The 17,500-nt window shown below is 32.4% G+C and overlaps 2 protein-coding genes across 5 annotated transcripts in view; one reads left to right on the forward strand and one right to left on the reverse strand.

Annotated features, from left to right (window-relative positions):
- The window catches only part of LOC134851749 (14-3-3 protein homolog 1-like), a 524,146-nt gene that overhangs the window by 321,222 nt on the left and 185,424 nt on the right, over nucleotides 1-17,500 (reverse strand). The gene's annotated exons all lie outside the window — the stretch shown is intronic.
- LOC134851394 (ankyrin repeat domain-containing protein 63-like) overlaps nucleotides 8,594-17,500 on the forward strand; it is a 64,525-nt gene continuing 55,618 nt past the window's right edge. The window contains exon 1 of the mRNA XM_063867456.1: nucleotides 8,594-8,723. The gene's annotated coding sequence lies outside the window, so the exon portion shown is untranslated. The remainder of the gene's footprint in view (nucleotides 8,724-17,500) is intronic.

Raw genomic sequence — 17,500 nt, forward strand, 5'->3', positions numbered from 1 at the left:
GAGAAAGACTTCAGATAAGTTAAGAGCAGCTATAAACAAGATTTAAAAAATCTTTTTAATTTTATTTTATATTTGATTTAAAAAATTATGTTTGAAGTTATGCAATTTATCAAGAAATACTTGGCAAAAAGCACCAACTTTGAGACAACAAGTATGCTAGACAACAATATCTTAAATGGAATATTTTTTTGTCAAAAATATAAAATTACTTAGAATAAAAAAATTACGTCACTGATGATGAAGATGGATGTTTAAACCTTTTAAATTTTTTTTTTCAGTTAACACATGTGTTTAAAAGTAAATTGGTAATTTTACTTTCCTCTTCTGGTGTCATTGACAAATTCAAGGCTTTTTTTGGAGGTTTTTTAAATTCTAGGAAGCAATTTTATTATGGTTTTATAATATTAAAAATGATTTGAAAAAAAGGTTTTTGTGAGTTTTTATTCAAATAAAGTTGCTTTCAAGTGCCAAACGGGAAAAAGAAGAAACAAAAAAACATTCATAACATTAATAATGTGAACGTTTTTTTGAACTTCTGTTGCGGGTTGAAAGCTGAAAGTTTTTGAAAAGCTGAAATTCAACAGCTGAAACTTTTTTCAGCTCGCCTAACTGATTGCTTGTCTACTTGCTTTAAATTGGACCAAAAAATCAGATTTTGTACAGTTTTTTATGACAGCGAGAACATCGTTGTGTTAATATATTAACTTTGATTGAACTGCGATTGAATTGGCGTCGATCGATATAATACAACACTCTACACTTTGTTCGAAACTGTCTTCCACTAAACGTGCCGCTAAACCGCGTGATTGCTAAAAACCAAACGCATGCGACGAGCCCATACATGCCGCACGATTGCAAAATAAGGTGTGAATAATTGTTCCGACCATTTGAAAACTTTTTATTCGGGTGTGTTATTTTTCTTCTATTTTCCACGCAAAATCAAGTACCACAAATAATCATCGGATATATTGGACTCAATCATCGGATATATATCAATTAAAAGCCCTGTCAGATGTGATTCGAACCCAAAAACTTTTCCCAGTGTCGAGAAAAACCGGTCGGAAATTTTTTGATTTTTGTTTTTTTTTGAGCGAATCAAGCAAGCGAGCAGACCTACAACAGATGAATTATGACTAATTCTACTTAGTTTTTAGCAAGTTAGACATTAAAACTTAATTAGACATTAAAACTTAATTTTTAGCAAGTAAAACTAGTATTTGGAGTTTTTTATCTTCATTTTGGGAACCAAAAACTTCAAAAAATTCAAGAATTCTCAGCAAAAATTTTGAAAAACAAATTCTTTTTTCTATGTTTTTTTTTAAAATTTTTCGGTCGTTTTTCTACAAAAAATTTTGTGCAATTTGCCTATATTACTATGGCCATTCAATATGCATAAATTATATGTTTACATCGGACCTTTTTATCACACCAAGCAGAAATACTACACTAATTTTGAAAAAAAAACTATCTAAACCGTAATTTTCTGAAAACCAAGGTCGGAATGTTCTGCGCTACTTTCACAGTAACCCGCTATTTTTATTTTTGTTTGGTTTTTTAAATGCCAGTTTGTTTCTAGTTTTTCCAAGTAAGTGGTTATCTGAAACGATAATTAATTTTTAGCCATGTAGGGGTAAGTTTTTTTTTTGAAAATTTTAATTTCGCTTTGAATTAATGCGATAAGAAAACAGTCATCACAAACATCATGATTTTTGCGGATTTTTTCATCACAGCTATGTCGGTTTTCTGAAAAGCTTTTACAAAACGAGGCTTTTATTTAAAAAAAATATGGGAGTTGCAAGTTTTCATTTAAGAGTAGCGTAAGCGGCAAAATTAACTAGACTCGAAAAGCTTTGCGAATTGAATGATGATGCAGCTAATTAAACTCAATAATGCGTTATCAGATACAACATATACCTTTTTGTATTTGTTTTGCTAGTGCAGGAAAACTTCGTGCCACTTTTGGAGAAAACTATAATCAGTTTTTTGAAAGAGGTTTGCTCTGATACGAGCTGTCCAGTTTAATTTAATCTATTTTAAAAAAATTCATTAAAAACAAAAAAATTATACCCCTTTTTTGCAATTTGGGCAAAAAAAAACATAAGTCTGTTTAATGGCATAATCAGACCAAACATCATGACCAAATTTACACAAATTTGTAAAGTTTGGGTATGAGAGTTTCAGTTGGTCTGGCACGAGTGAGAAATGTGTGAAAAAAAATTGACATTATATTTTTTTGTTGAGGAAAAATAGGTGAAATACAAAAAATTCAAAGTTGTTCAGGAAGTTTGAAATTTTGCGATAGTTTGTCAAATTGTTACTTCAACAACTAAAGTGTAAATTTGTGTAAATTTAATCTATTTTGAAAAAAAATCAATAAAGACAAAATCTATACCCGTTTTTTTGCAACCTGGGCAAAAAATATCATTTGTCCGTATAATGGCATGGTCAGACCAAACATCATGGCCAAATTTACACAAATTTGTAAAGTTTGGGCATGAGAGTTTCAGTTGGTCTGGCACAAGTGAGAAATGTGTGAAAAAAAATTGACATTATATTTTTTTGTTGAGGAAAATTAGGTGAAATACAAAAAATTCAACGTTGTTCAAGAAGTTAGAAATTTTGCGATAGTTTGTCAAATTGACACTTCAACAGCTTTGAGGTCAAATGTTTAAAAGGCTCAATGACATTGTTACCTTCCAGAAGCTAAACTGTTACTGCTTATTTGCATTTTGGAGTTTTTTGTTTTTGCTCATAAAATGTTCTTCGTGATTCAGAGCATCACTTTCGAAAACTACTCTGTTACTTTTAAGTTGATAGCTAAATAATTAATACTTACAATTTGTTTTGTGACTGTCGACAATGCATACAAGCTTAAAGATCTTCATATATTAAATGAATGACTTCATTTCAACCTAAAACCCAAGGTTTCAGAAACTGTCGAGCGCAGTTAGAAAAAAATACACTCAGCGCAACATGGCAAGCTTATTATGAGACTAGAAGTGCCATTTTCTGAGAAAATTATATTCTGTATTTTAAAGAGGTTTGCTCTGATACGAGCTGTCCAGTTTAATTTAATCTATTTAAAAAAAATCATTAAAGACAAAATCTATACCCGTTTTTTTTTGCAACCTGGGCAAAAAATAACAGTAGTCCGTAAAATGGCATGGTCAGACCAAACATCATGGCCAAATTTACACAAATTTGTAAAGTTTGGGTATAAAAATTTCAGTTGGTCTGGCACGAGTGAGAAATGTGTGAAAAAAAATTGACATTTAATTTTTTTGTTGAGGAAAATTAGGTGAAATACAAAAAATTCAATGTTGTTCAAGAAGTTAGAAATTTTTCGATAGTTTGTCAAATTGTTACTTCAACAACTTTGAGGTCAAAAGTTTAAAAGGCTCAATGACATTGTTACCTTCCAGAAGCTAAACTGTTACTGCTAATTTGCATTTTGGAGTTTTTTGTTTTTGCTCATAAAAAGTTCTTTGTGATTCAGAGCATCACTTTCGAAAACTACTCTGTTACTTTTAAGTTGATAGCTAAATAATTAATACTTCCAATTTGTTTTGTGACTGTCAACAATGCATACAAGCTTAAAGATCTTCATATATCAAATGAATGACTTCATTTCAACCTAAAACCCAATGTTTCAGAAACTGTCGAGCGCAGTTACAAGAAAATACACTCAGCGCAACATGGCAAGCTTATTATGAGACTAGAAGTGCCATTTTTGGAGAAAATTATATTCCGTTTTTTTTTAAAGAGGTTTGCTTTGATACGAGCTGTCCAGTTTATTTTAATCTATTTTTAAAAAATCATTAAAGACAAAATCTATACCCGTTTTTTTGCAACCTGGGCAAAAAATAACATTAGTCTGTATAATGGCATGGTCAGACCAAACATCATGGCCAAATTTACACAAATTTGTAAAGTTTAGGTATGAGAGTTTCAGATGGTCTGGCACGAGTGAGAAATGTGTCAAAAAATTGGACATTATATTTTTTTGTTGAGGAAAAATAGGTGAAATACAAAAAATTCAACGTTGTTTAAAAAGTTAGAAATTTTGCGATAGTTTGTCAAATTGTTACTTCAACAACTTTGAGATCAAATGTTTAAAAGGCTCAATGACATTTTACCTTCCAGAAGCTAAACTGTTACTGCTTATTTGCATTTTGGAGTTTTTTGTTTTTGCTCATAAAATGTTCTTCGTGATTCAGAGCATCACTTTCGAAAACTACTCTGTTACTTTTAAGTTGATAGCTAAATAATTAATACTTCCAATTTGTTTTGTGACTGTTGACAATGCATACAGGCTTAAAGATCTTCATATATCAAATGAATGACTTCATTTCAACCTAAAACCCAATGTTTCAGAAACTGTCGAGCGCAGTTAGAAGAAAAAAGACTCAGCGCAACATGGCAAGCTTATTATGAGACTAGAAGTGCCATTTTTGGAGAAAATTATATTCCGTTTTTTTAAAGAGGTTTGCCCTGATACGAGCTGTCCAGTTTATTTTAATCTATTTTTAAAAAAATCATTAAAGACAAAATCTATACCCGTTTTTTTTGCAACCTGGGCAAAAAATAACATTAGTCCGTATAATGGCATGGTCAGACCAAACATCATGGCCAAATTTACACAAATTTTGTAAATTTTGGGTATGAGAATTTCAGTTGGTCTGGCACGAGTGAGAAATTTGAGAAAATAAAATGACATTTTAATTTTTTTCTGTTGAGGAAAAATAGGTGAAGTACAAAAAATTCAAAGTTGTTCAGGAAGTTTGAAATTTTGCGATAGTTTGTCAAATTGTTACTTCAACAACTAAAGTGTAAATTTGTGTAAATTTAATCTATTTTGAAAAAAAATCAATAAAGACAAAATCTATACCCGTTTTTTAGTCTATAGTTTGTCAAATTCTAAAATCTATAGTTTGTCAAATTGTTACTTCAACAGCTTTGTGGTCAAATTAAAATAAGGCTCAATGACATTGTTACCTTCCAGGAGCTAAATTGTTACTGCTAATTTGTATTTTGGAGTTTTTTTGTTTGTCGCCTTTTTGCTCATAAAAAGTTCTTCAGAGCATCATATTCGAAAACTACTCTGTTAGTTTTAAGTTGATAGCTTAATAATGAATACTTCCATTTTGCTTGGTGACTGTCGACAACGCATATAAGCTTATAGATCTTCATATATATCAAATGAATGACTTCATTTCAACCTACATCCCAATGTTTCAGAGACTGTCGAGCGCAATTAGAAGAAATTACACTCAGCGCAACATGGCAAGCTTATTATGAGACTAGAGGTTTCTGGAAGTTTTTACTAATGAAAAGGCTTAGATTTCTTTAACAATCAAACCAGATCCGAACTTCAAAAACGATGAACTTATTTCTTCAGCCATTTAAATTTGCTTAAAAAGTATTTGACGAACTGATTTGAGCTATGAAATAAAGTGAATATTCATAGCTTCATCGCTCAAAGCTTTGCTGGATAATTTAGCCCTTTTGCATATAGATTCAAACTCTGAGGAAAATTGAAAGTTCCAATAGTTAATTGCTCAGTAGATCGCTGGGAAAGCTCAAATTATTCACAAAAAAAAAATTCTTAAGATGAAATCAATTTGAATTATCAGCTCAAAAGATTTTCATAAATAGTTTTCAGATTTTTTGCGACTCTGTATAAGCTGTGAAAGAAGTATTCCAAGTTTTTTGATGCCATGAAACAGTTTGAAATTTATTGACTTGAAGATCTTGCCTGGAAAACTTTGCTATTTAATTCAGTTGGAAAGACTTTAAAAAATTGAAAAGTTTCAACAATTGATGAGCTTGCGGAAAAAATATTATAGTTTTGCGAGCCACAAAATGCTATGACTTTGATTATTTCAAAAACTTCTGGGTTTGATGAGCTTGCTCAGAATAACTTTACTTTTTATTAAGCAATTCATACTAAAAATTTCCGGCAATACTTCAAAGTTTTATCAATTGTTGAGCTCGCACAGAAACGTTCTAGGGTTTGCAAATTCGTTTGCGCGGTGAAATTGTTTGAAATATTTTTAGGTTTCATTGTTTGTGAGCTTGCTAAAAATAAAAATTAATGTGCTTCCATTACGAGGTCAAACTGTGCACTGGATAGGAGCATAATTTTGTGTCTGTATGTTCTTGGATTCCAGAGACAAGTCTTTAAACATGTGAAAATTTTGTCGGAACGATCAAAGGAAAGTAAAAAACAAAAGAAGAACAAAGGGAGTGTCCTTGTTGCGGAATCCGCTTACAATGCACAAAATGCACAGTTTGGCCTCGAAATGTCCAAGGAAAAATTATGAAATATTTTAATGGCCAATTTCATTGGTCAATGATCTTCCTGAGGGAAACTTTCTAATGCTTCATCACTTGATGTGATTGTTGACTTTCTTAATGTTATGCGACCCAATTGACGCTACGGAATAATTTGAAATATTTGAAAAATGCCTGGCTTGATGAGCTTAACTTGTTTTTTTGTCAAACTTGGCGCAAAATTTTATTTATTTTTTTTCTGACAGGGTTCACGCTATGAAATTGTTTGAAAAGTTTCAAAGTTTCAGCACATGATATCCTTGCGGAATGTTGGCTGAAGTATTCAAATTTTAAATCTAATTTCAAAATGGCTGGTTTAACTTGCTTAGTGAACTTATAGTTCTTTTGTGAAAGTTGGTCCGCCTGCAGTTTTTTTTGGAAGTTTGTCCAATTGTGGAGTTTTCCTATCCACTCATATGCGTAAAATGATTTAGATTGTGAGGGCTGATGTTTTTCAAATCCGCCTGCTGCTCTAGTCGATCAAGAGAGGTTATCTTGCATGGTCTTGTAAGAATCTTACAGGATTCTTTTAAGGACGATGGTCTTGCAAGAATCTTGCAAGATTCTTTTAAGGACATCTCTTTAAAAGATCTTGCAAAATCTTGCAATACAGCCTCCTCTAAACTAAATCTCTTCTCAAGCAAGATTTTCAAAGATGTATTTTTTTGAGAAAAAAAACAGCTTTTCATGCAAATACACCTCATGGCATATGTGCAGGAAAAATAGTGGTAACATCTAATTTCTTAAATCAATCAACAAAAGAAAACTATATATAACCGCATTAAAATTGAACATAATTGTTCATCTTATTTATGTGAACACACCATAAAATATCTCAAGCTATTTGACTGTTTGATCAAAGTTTTGACATAAAAAATGAACACTAGAGTTGCAAAGTTAAATGAATTATTCCAAAAAAAGTCAAAAAAGTATGTTTTCGAAAATCTCAATTGAAAATGCATGAATTGTAACCAGAACCTTAAGTTTTTTAATTACGGAAAAACGAGCATAAAAATGAACATTTTCAAACACATTTAAATTGTTTTCTTATTCAATCTTAATTTCAGAATTCTTTATGACTGTAGTCGAACTGAATCTCCATGGTGTTTTTGTGGCACTCAAAACAAATTTTTAAGGAAATTTATGGTAGGTTATTTTGCAAGATCTTGAAACAGCTTCACTTTTACAATATCTTACAAAATAACCTCCATCTTGTAAGATCTTGAAAGATAACCTTTATTTGCAAGAATCGTTCAAGATCTTGCAAGATAACCTTCCTTGATTGACTGGGATGGTCAATTTAAATCATTGTCTTCATTGTTATAACTTTTTTTAGTACCGTTGATTTTTAGAGATTTAAGATCAAAAAACGCCAAAAACTTCCGTACTTTGCAGTAAAAAATGTGTACGTTTTTCATTTAGACAAAAATCATAGAAATTCGTGAGGTTGTAATCAATCGGTTCAATCGCTCATCAGAAGTTTTATAAAACTGGCAATTACACATCACAACAGTAAATTGGTTTTTCCCGTCATAGCCCCCCCCCCTCCAGTCGAGACTATAAAAAATTAGAGCCCGCCTCGACACAGTATTTTTACATACTGTTATTGGATACTATAAATTTACTAGGGTCCGTTAGAATAGGAAATAGACATAACTTTTTAATTGAACAGATCTGTCGGGTATGTGTGTCAGAAATCCGACTGAAATGTACCGATTTGGAGCTGAACACTTTTTTGAATTAAGAACTACAATCTAGTCAAGATTGTTCAGCTGGAACAATTATTGAGTTCTTTAAATAGGGCTTTTAAGTTTATATCTGACAAATGTTCAGACGTTTCTTTTGATCAGTTTATCATCTCTGAAAGAAGAGAAATAAATCTAGCAGAACATGTTCCATTGTTGAAGATTACTTTTAATCTGAAGGCTATTATTTGAAGTAGTTTCCAAATTATCTCGTTTGTCTCGTTTGTTTGATCAAATAATCCCTTGGCCACTTCCCAAACACACATCCTCGCATTCCCTAATTACCTCCCTCGGGAAAAAACATCAAGGAAATTGCAACGATCCGAGACTCAGGATTTCAGGGTTGGAGAACTGCTGATTTTTTGATGCCACAAAAATGGCTCAATTTAATTAAACACAAACGCAAAGAATTGCCACGGGAGTTTTCGTGTGGCTGAATTTGCAATTAGATTCTCAGTAATTTCAAAAAGAGGTTCCCTTCACTGTCCAACAGAATTCGATTCATCTTCCAACTACTTTATTATTTTGATTTCAGACTAAACCCCCATCCGTCTGAAACGAAAGGCAAAATAAACATGCCATAATCTAGATGAAACAAAAACAGTTCCTAGAGTCGAGTGGGGCATTACATTAAAACGCTTTCAGGTATGACTTCAAAAGTACCGTTACCGAACTGTCCTTAGAAAATCAAATATAAACGTCGGAAAATTGAATTTAAACGCATTAACAGAGACTGAACACCTCAATCTCAGCTAATCAGTTTCAATTCAATTTTCAGACGTTTTTCTATAATTTTCTGAGGGCAATTTTTTTTTAAAACATAAGTGAAACTGCTTTAATTTAATGCCTTACCCGCATGAGTCAAGAAAACGTTTTTTTTTTCATCTTAGCTTGAGATGGCAATTATCTCGATCGCATTGCTGTTTCAGGAAACTATTTTTTTTTCTGTCGATCAGTCTCTTCTCAATTCTGTCGACTTTTTTTGGTGTCGACCAAATCGATTCTCCAGGCTCTTCCAAAAGCAGATTTTGAGAAGAGCGATTTTCCAAAAAAAGTCAAATATGAGATGCATTTTTTGGGCACCTAATGAAGGTTTTGACTAAACAATAATGTTTTTACCGCCTTCTCTACACAAAATACGTGTCTTTTGTTGTTAAAAAATCTTTCAGAAAACATTTTACAAAATGCTTTTGTCCCTTTAAAACTACCTCGATTGAAGAGTGAAATGAATTAATTTTCTCGTTAAAGTTCAACTCAATGTTCCTCTAAAACAGACAAAGAACGATTATTTAAATGTTGTAAAAAGATTCTTAAGCGAGATTTAGCGATCAAACAAATCCAAAGACTGATTCAGACGTGTTTGACGAACTTCAAAACCTTCTTGACACAAAGCCCTCTTTTGTTTCAAACCATCTTTTATTTTTTTTTCAAAACCTGTTCAAACTGAATTTCCGACGTCACTGTTTTTTACTACTTGTTATGTCACATTTTGTGATCAAACGTGCGTAAAAAACTGCGAACATCTATTAAACATTTTCCTCTCCACTTTGTTTATAGTACACGGAACGTAGTTTGTTGCAGTAAAACCTATTAAGCATGAAGCAAAAAGAAAAAAGAAACACTGATTGACATGCGCGCAATAACCAGTCTAGCATTAAACTGATAGATAAATAAAGAAATTTTGAACACTTTTTACCAATCAACTAAACTCTTCAATGAACAACGACGTCAGAAGCCTTCTTTGTGAAAATGTTGTAGTGACAGACTGTTGTGATGGGCAGTCATTTAAATAAAACAAGAAAACTCAGACAGACAAATTAAAAGCTTCGAAAAATTTTCGCTTTAATTGCAATTACAAATTGTCACTGTAAAACTCAATATTTCCATTGTTCCGACTTTCGAAGAAAGTGAGAAAACATATGCTTGGCTGTTTTTCTTATTACGGCCAATTTCCAGAAGTATTTGCTCATGGGGGATCGATCCATGGATCTTGTGGGATCGGATGGTTGGGCACACTATTTTTTTGCCTGGCTCTAAGGATACTCTGACTCGAGTTCATATCTAAACTGCTCATTTTATATTTTGATGCTGAAAGTGTAACTCGAGTTATTTATAGGTGGCGAAATATACCGCACTGCAAAATCGTTCAAATGAGTTGAGACCAGATTTTTTAGCAGGATTCAAATGAACTGATTAAATGAAGCAAAATTTACTGAAATCTACTCGAGATCAATCAAGCGACAGCCGGAGCATTCAGAGTTTCGCTGCTGAATTTGAGAAAAAAAATTGCCAAATGTTAACGCTCTTGCGCAAAATTGCCGCTTCAACGTGAAAGTTAAAAAATAACATTTTATTTCAGCAATATCATAATGACTCTCAAATTTCGCAATATTTGATCAAACACAAAAAAAGTTGCTGCGTTGCGTTCGTTTTTAATTGAATTTTAAAAATTTCTATTAAAAATTTTTTGTTATTTAGATTAAAACTAAAATGCAGAACTGTTTTCCCTTGAACAAAAAACATGTTCCAGTAACTAAGACTTCTTCTGAAAACTCGTTTAATTTTCTTACAAAATAAACATTGCGTTGTAAATATTTTCCAATGATTAATCAATAAATTCACTTCTGATTTTGCATACGAATCAGCAATCACTGTTATAATTTCAGTTGTTATTTATTAAGTTATTCAAAAAACTAGTTCTTTTTAAAACATAAGTGAAACTGCTTTAATTTAATGCCTTACCCGCCCAGTCAAGAAAACGTTTTTTTTTTCATCTTAGCTTGAGATGACGATTATCTCGATCGCATTGCTGTTTCAGGAGACTATTCTTCATTTCTGTCGATCAGTCTCTTCTCAATTCTGTCGACTTTTTTATGTGTCGACCAAATCAATTTTCCAGGCTTTTCCAACAGAAGATTCTGAGAAGAGCGATTTTCCAAAAGCTCTCACAAATTTTGGAGAAAAAAGTCAAACATGGGATGCATTTTTTGGGCACCTAATGAAGGTTTTGACTAAAACATAAGGTTTTTACCGCCTTCTCTACACAAAATACGTGTCTTTTGTTGTTGAAAAATCTTTCAGAAAACATTTTACAAAATGCTTTTGTCCCTTTAAAACTACCTCGATTGAAGAGTAAAATGAATTAATTTTCTCGTTAAAGCTCAATTTAATGTTCCTCTAAAACAGACAAAGAGCGATTATTTAAATATTGTAAAAAGATTCTTAAGCGAGATTTAGCGATCAAAAAAATCAAAAGACTGATTCAGACGTGTTTGACGAACTTCAAAACTTTCTTGACACAAAGCCCTCTTTTGTTTCAAACCATCTTTTATTTTTTTTCAAAACCTGTTCAAACTGAATTTCCGACGTCACTTTTTTTAACTACTTGTTATGTCACGTTTTGTGATCAATAAATTCACTTCTGATTTTGTATACGAATCAGCAATCACTGTTATAATTTCAGTTGTTATTTATTAAGTTATTCAAAAAATTAGTTCTTATAGAAAACTAATACATAAACGATTGTGCGGCAAAGTACTTGTCTACAATTTGTTTTCAAAAGAGTTCTGTACTAGGCCGTGCTGTAAAGTAGACCTATCTTTTTAGGTTATTCAAAAGAAGAACAAATCTTATGATTCAAATCGGTTTATTAAACGTAAAATCATCTAACCTGCTGATTTAAAATCGCTCAAAAGTTGAAACCTTTTAAATATGCTTGGGTAATTTTGAAAAAGGTTTGCTATTGAACTATTTTTATATATTTTTGAAGAATTCCAACCTAACTCAGTTCAACTGCTAGTAAGAATGAAACCTCAATGTAGCCTTAAATAATAACAGCGGTGCAATAAGTTCCGAGCCATGTTGAATTAATAATTTTATTTTTTGGTGCCATTTTGTATTAATAATATTATTTTTGATTGTAGTTTTTGAAATGCTTCCAAATTATCTTGTTATTCCTACCTTCAAACGTTTGTGCTCGGGGTGGTTTTTTTGCCAGACAAATTTCGACTTCTGAATTAGCTTTTTTGTCGGAGTTTTTATATCATTCAAACACTAATGTTGTCATGAGCTCAAATTCTGAAGACGTTGTTATACAACCAACGTGAACACCAGGGACATAGTTAAGATTATTATGTCTAATGGCATAGTCATAATGGTAGAACGAACATCAACAACAAAATTGCAAAATTCGTAAAACTGGCTATGAGAGTTTTAGTTGGTCTGGCATGTAGAAGAAATGGGTGAAATAGAAAAAGGCTGATGTTTTTTGTTGATAAAAATTGAACTAAAATACGAAAAACGGAAGGTTGTTTATAGAGTTTGACACTGACAAAAATTTGCAATAGTTTGTCTAATTGTCAGTTCAACAGCTTCGTGGTCGCAATGATCATAAGGCTCATTGACCTTTTTACCCTTCAGGAGATGAATTGTTACTGCTAAATGGTTTCTTGGAGCTTTTTCTTGTCGCCTTTTTGTTCATAAAAAACTCTCAGAGCATCAAATTCGACAAGCTAATTTTGTTTTGATAGCTAAATAATGAATACTTCCAAATTGCTTAGTGACTGTCGACAACACATAAAAGCTTATAAATCTGCATATAACAAACAAGACTGCTCGTAACAGGGCGAAGCCCTGAATGTTCCGACTGCCTTTTAAGGTTTATGGAGCAGTAATAACATTAAAAAATTCAATGAAATAAAAAAAAATGAAAAACTTTTTTTTCTGAAATTTGAAATTTTTTAATGAAAATCATCCCCCCACACGCCATATAAAGTACAAAGTGATAGATTTCGCTCCTATTAACAAATCAATTATGGCAATTAAGCTTCTTTTAACCAATTTGGAACGATTTCTAAGACGGATTAACTCTCCGCTTACGCGTTAATAGCGCGAAATATATCGCGCGTTAATTGTCCCAAATTGGCCAAAATTGCAATCTTTAAACCCCCGTAACTTTACGAAAAATAATCACAGGTGAAATATCTTTTCAAATTTGAGCTCAAGACAACAATACCTTTCGAATGATATAAAAAAATTCCGTCAAAAATGGTTAGTTAAAAAGTCGAAATTTGTCTGAAGAAAAAAAAACCCACCCCGAGCACAAATATTCCGTTACTTTCGTATCGAAAGTCGGAACAATAAACATAAAAAACAATGTTTTACAGGCAGTCGAGAGCAATTAAAGGAAGATAAAATCATCTGAGCATGGCAAGTTAATTCTGAAATTGGAATATTCTGGAGATTTTTACTATTGAGAACGTTTACATTTTGACGATCAAACCAGATCCTAATTTCCAAAACGGCGACATTATTTTTTCAACCATCTAAACTTGTTTGAAAAGTATTTGATGGAACTGATTCCCAACATGAAGTAAAGTGAATATTTCAAAATTTCATCGAAGAAAACTTAGGCCTTCTGCATTTAGATTTAAATTTTGAAGCAGGAGGATGATTTTCAACTCTTTTTTGCACAATAGATTGCAAGAAAAGCTCAAACTTTTTGCAAAAAAAAATACTTTTCGCCAAGAAATCAATTTGGATTATTAGCTATAAAGCTTTTAAAAAAATTCCTTTTTTTGCAATTCTGCTTGCACTAGGAAGAAATTGTTCCAAATTTTCAACACAAAGAATTTTCCGAAATCAACTTTTATATTTTTGCGAACCAATAGATGCTATTTAATAACTAAAAATTCATGACTTGAAGATCTTGCCAAAAAAACTTAGCAATTTAAGTCAGTCTAAAAGATTTTAGATTGAGCTTGCAGAAAAAAAATCAAAGTCTTGAGAACCACAAGCTGCTATAAAACGAACTAAATTATTACAAAAAGTTTTTGGTTTGCTGAGCTTGCCTAGGATAACTCTACTTTTGTGTTAACCTATTATTTTTTAGAAAACTCCTGAAACGCTTCAAAGTCTTACCGATTGATGAGCTTGCCTAGAAATGTTTAACTGTCTGCAAGCTTTTATGCACGGTCTGCAAACTCGTTTGAACTTGCTGGAGATTTTTTTTGTTATACTTTCCAATTGAAATAATTTGAAGTATCTGAAAAAATCATGGCCGGATGAGCTTTCCTTGAAAATTTTTTGAGAATTTTTTTTTGAATTTTTGTAAGATTCTTTATTTAAATATTCTAAAAAGATTCTTAGAAAGATTCAGCTATCAAAGCACCTAAAAGCGGAATTAGACGTGTTTGACGCGAAGATCGAAGAATTGCGTGATATCAACTGAGCGGTGTACTAGAGTCATGCTTCATTTACAAATATGGCTAACACTACGCATGTTAAATAGGTTAGAATTATGCATTGATGCATTTGGATGTGTTTTAGAACTCATTCAGGGTGCTAGTGGAACCTGATCCAAACTGTATATTATCATTGGTTATAAATTAGATATTTTATCCCTATAAAATATTGAAGACTAACCAATCATACTCCATTTAACTATCAACCCATTTATTTGTAAGTGCTGAAACTACTTGTAGTTTTAGCACCAGAGCATTCTGAATTTAACTTACAGCTTAGTTGTTTTTTCCAAGAGACCAACTCGTAACAAACCAGTATACTCTAGATCTATTGAGACTAAGAGATATGAGAGTAGGATTAAGATCGGTATTAGACTAAGAAGTTGCACGAATCTATCCTGCCGAAAATAAGATAGCGTGACGAGAAGACGGTGTACCTTATCTGAAATTACTCAATGAGTAAAAGACTCACTAGGTAAAAGACGATAAATGAGAACGGATATCAAATTGCATGGCATTGAAATAGTGATTGACCGTGCCGGTTCGTTCAAGGTACAACTATGGTACAATTCTTTCGCCTTCCCCCCGCCTCACATAAGGGCTTTTTCCTAACCACAAACCCCACCACACTCATAAGCATAATTTTTTTACACACTCAAGCCACACTCAAGCCTTATTAGTCCGCATGCCGATTTTTGTAACAATCGGACAGCGTAACCAGTTCCCTTCTAGACACGAAGCTCCCTTTTGTTTCAAACTCAATTTTATTTCTTTTTCATAGTTTGTTCCAGTAAAACCCTTTTGTTTCAAACCTTTTGTAAAGCTCCCTTTGTTTCAAACTCAATTTTATTTCTTTTTCATACGTAGTTTGTTCCAGTAAAACATTAAACATGAAACGTAAGGTAAAAAAAACTAAATGACGGCCGTGCAAAAGTCACTCTTATATTAAATCGATATAACAAACATGGATAGCCAGTTGCTGTGCAAGTATCACGGAATGTTCCGATACTTTCTTAAAACAACAACAAGAAAGTTTTTTTTTCTTCTTTTTTTGCTGCGAATTGGAGTCGTTTCTTCTGCGTGGTGTGATAAAAAAAAACATATTAACGCGTCTAAATGTAATAAAGTTCGCATACTCAACAACGTTTGTCGTCAAAAAATCAAAAGCAAAAAAAAAGAAAAAAAGAGACTTGAATTTTTTCCTTCTAAAATAGCACAAAATTTTTTCATAGCCTAAATAATCAATTTTCATTACAAACATAACAAGTTTCTGGACACGTTTTGAGCATTTTTAGCAATTAATCAAACTCTTTAATGAGCAATCACGCCAAAAACCTTATTCATGAAGTTGCTGCAGCGACAAGTTGTTTTGATGAACTTTCAAATAAAAAAGACTATTGAAACGATAGAAAAAACTAGACATACCAAATAAAAGTCTCAAAAATTGTCCTTATTATATCATATACCAAGTTTCACTGTAAATCTAACTCAAAATTTTTGTTGTTCCGACTTATAAAAAATTAGAAAATGTTAATTCTGGGTAACTTTTTTATTCAGAAAAGTTTCCAAAAGCGCATTTGATCTATTGGAGGACCGATCATTTCATTCATGTAGGATTGGCTTGTTGGGCACATAATTTTTTGCCTGGCAATAAAATTCCTCTGAAACGAATCTATATCTAAATGCTCGTTTTATATTTTGATGCTGAATGTGTAACGCGAATGGTTTTTGGATGTCAAATTATCACGCACTACAAAATCGTTCAAAATTGAATTGGGACAAGACTAGTTTGTTGTTCCGACTTTCGAAGAAATAGAGGGTTATATATGATAGAAGTGGTTTTTTATTCCGGCCAATTTTTTAAAAAAAGTTTGACAGCGCGAGGACCATTTTTGGAATTTCCGGATTCTAACGCGTGTGACACTAGCGTAGCTGAGACTAGAAACTTCGAGTGCCACATATAATATTTTCAATAATGGAACTATTTATGCACGGCGGATCCTCTCACACTCATAATCGTTCCTGTTAGAATTCAGGCAATGCCGTAAACTGGTCATAATAATTCCGTATTTGTCTCAACCTTCAGAACTAAATAACTGATACTGGCAGTCCGATGTTGATAGTTTGTTAGAAATTGATACAGCAAAAACTGTTTGAGACAACTCAAACTGCGGTCGAAAAATTCCAAGTTTTGCCCTGATATACAATCAGTCTTGTTATATTAGCCATGCGCTGAAAATAACGGCGGCTCAGTTAATGGTGGTCGGATTGAAAGCCACAAAAACTAAACAAGACTGCTCGTTCAGGGAAAGGGCCGTGAATGTTCCGACTGTCTTTTAAGGTCTTTGGAGCAGTAATAACACCAAAAAGTTAAATGTAATGAAATAAAATTGATAAGTGACTAAAAATGAATAAACATTTATGCGAAAATTATCCCCACACGCCATATAGAGAACAAAATGACAGATTTTGCTCCTAGTAACAAAAAAAATATGGCAAAAATCTTACTTGGACCATTTTGGAACGATTTTTGAGACTAATTAAATCTTAGCATACGCGTTAAAAGCGCGAAATATATCGAGCGTTAACTGTCCTAAATTGGCCAAAATATCAGTATATTCCAATATATCAGTACCAAAATATCAGCACCAAAATATTCTTTAAACCCCCATAATAAACAAAAATTGATCACAGGTGAATTATCTTTTTATATTTAAGCTCAAGACAACAATACCTTATGAATGATATAAGAACATTCCGCCAAAAATGGCTAGTTAAATAGTCAAAGGTTGTCTGAAGAAAAAACTAGACGCTTTTAACGCGTATGCTGTCAAAAGCAGGTGGAAAAGTCGGAACAAAAATTTAGAAGACGCGCGGATTCTTTAGATATTGCCGTCATTTTTTTTGGGAGCAAGCAATTTTCCGAACCCCGGAATTACTACAGATGCATTAAGATAACGGAAACTTTTTACGCCCCAAAATTTTTAGAATACAACGACCATATCAGTTATAGTGGATAATGCGGAATGTACTGTTTGTCTCTGACTCTGAGACCACGAAGCAAACTTTTGAACTTCTTACTTATTTTTTTGTTTCAATAAATTATTTTGAAGGCACTGAAAATGACTTTTTATATTTCTCTATTCTGTTTTAGGACATGGATAAATCCCCAGTTGAGAC

Source organism: Symsagittifera roscoffensis, chromosome 7 (genome assembly GCF_963678635.1).
Source record: "Symsagittifera roscoffensis chromosome 7, txSymRosc1.1, whole genome shotgun sequence".
NCBI classification, from domain to species: domain Eukaryota; kingdom Metazoa; phylum Xenacoelomorpha; order Acoela; family Convolutidae; genus Symsagittifera; species Symsagittifera roscoffensis.